Consider the following 1,972-nt stretch of genomic DNA (forward strand, 5'->3'; position numbering starts at 1 on the left):
GGGGGGGGGGCGCCGAGGGGGGACCCGCCAGCGACGGCTCTCGCCGCCAACATAGGCCCCGTCGTGTCCACCTCGGTCGGTCGGATCGTGTGTAGTGTCGTTCTCCGCCCGGGCTCACTCGTCGCTCGGCCTTAGCGTCCGTCACCTCGCGACACGCCAACCGGCCCCGCCGCACACACCTCGCGCCGCCGCGCAGCGCCCGGAACACAGACGAGCACGTCCGCGTCCTCGCCCTCGCCGCCCACGGCCGCGACCTCCGCCCCCGCGTACCCCGCGCACCCCTCCGGCACGGGAGCACCCCGTCGGCCGACAGCCCCGCAGCACACCGGAGCAGCAAGGGTAAGGACGGACCACGACCAGCACCCCCGCCCCGGCTGCGACATTCGGTGGACCTGCCATCCAACCAGCGCGCTTTGCGAGAAAAACTGTCCACCTCTGTCCCACTTAAACTCAACATCCATCCCTTTTAAAACGTTCGAGGACAGTATTTTGTATTTTCTCGTGTGAGGAACCGCGAATTGTGGTTGATGGTCGTTAAACTCCGTCCATTTTTGCGGTTTCACTCTAGGCGCCAAATAGTCGACACGATAGAGGGCCTCCCCGCGTAGCAACAGCGCTATCTACTAAGGCGCAATCATTTTCGTCGGGTTTTCCCTATAATGGGGTTGAGTTGAAGAGACGAGGGTAGGTAAGTTGTGTTCTCGGACGGGTGAACGATCGGTCTGGGATCGGTCGGCGCATGACAGTTGAATAGTACACAGGCACCGACCGACCGATCATTCACACACCGACCCAGATTTCAGACAGAAGAGCCCTTTTGGGTACGCCCCGGCGGCCGCCCGGGGGCGGAGCGGGCTCTCCCTGACGGCGCGTGTCCTGTCCCGTCACCCCTCCGCCATCCGCCAACCCCGCAGGGGCGGCGGTGGCCGCGATGGTCAGTTTGTGGTGATCCCGACGCATCCCTGAACGGGTGCCGATACCCCTTCGCGGGGGTCGCGCGGTCGCGGGTCGCGGGTCGCGGGCCGCACACGGACTGACCGACTCAAAGCGCCGCACCGCCGCGCACCGGTGTCCCCGTCAGCGGCGTAGCCAAGGCGTAGCCGTGCGTAGGGGTCCTCGGGGGGCGGCCCCCTCCCTCTCCGCCTCCGCGACCCTGGCTACTGCTTCAGCGGGCGTCCTGTCCGCCAGCGCGCCCTACCTTATCCCCCACCTCCCTCCCCCTCTCGAGCGGGTGGCTGCGATCGTCATGGTGACGATCATGATAGAAGCGCAGAATTTAAATGAACATAAAAGTCGGGTAATATGTTTCCTCCCGCTCAACGTCGACGTAAGTCGACCGTACGTCTACGCTTCTAATGGCCGACGCCGACGATCGGCAAGCAGCGTCGTGTCGTCACGCAAACCTACTAGACCGGGGTATGGAGTGATGCCAGCTGGTCTGGCTGCTCTACCCACAGAGGGCGACGCCGCAAAATAAAAAGCGAAGGTTATAATAAGAGCCTTTTCCTCACATGCCCGTTTGCTGCTGTTTGCACCTTCCCGCCGGCCGTGTATTTGATCATGTCATTCGTTATTGGCGATCACCCGCGCGTGTCGAAATCAATACAGTTGTTTATTTACAGTGCGCCTGGCCCACGGGCCGGGCTCGTGTTGGCTTGGAACAGTGTCAAAGTGTCAATTAGAATGGGGATGGGCTGCCCGAGTTGGACAACACTCTCTCTGGGAACCAGACTGGGGCGCGGTAAAGGAGGGCGGGAGGGGGGGACGTTCAGGTGGGGCAGCTTTCTGATAGGGGATGGTAGCGCCTCACCAGGCCGGGGACCTGTTGATGTGGGTGTGGGGTGGGGGTCCAGCACACCGGTTGACTGGAGGCTCGAGAACCCCGTGGTTGACCTAATGGGCCGACCCGACCCAACGAGAGCTAGACCGGGACTCGGGTGCGCGGGGTGAGGCGGGTTGGGACGGGGTGGGG

At 63.2% G+C, this 1,972-nt stretch overlaps 1 protein-coding gene across 1 annotated transcript in view; it reads left to right on the forward strand.

The window, feature by feature from the left end:
- Nucleotides 1-54: 54 nt before the first annotated feature.
- Nucleotides 55-1,972, forward strand: part of LOC113208592 (proton-coupled amino acid transporter-like protein CG1139) — an 8,764-nt gene continuing 6,846 nt past the window's right edge. The window contains exon 1 of the mRNA XM_026425657.2: nt 55-339. The gene's annotated coding sequence lies outside the window, so the exon portion shown is untranslated. The remainder of the gene's footprint in view (nt 340-1,972) is intronic.

The sequence above is a fragment of the Frankliniella occidentalis genome, unplaced genomic scaffold, assembly GCF_000697945.3.
Source record: "Frankliniella occidentalis isolate FOCC.00 unplaced genomic scaffold, Focc_3.1 Scaffold2492, whole genome shotgun sequence".
NCBI classification, from domain to species: Eukaryota; Metazoa; Arthropoda; class Insecta; order Thysanoptera; family Thripidae; genus Frankliniella; species Frankliniella occidentalis.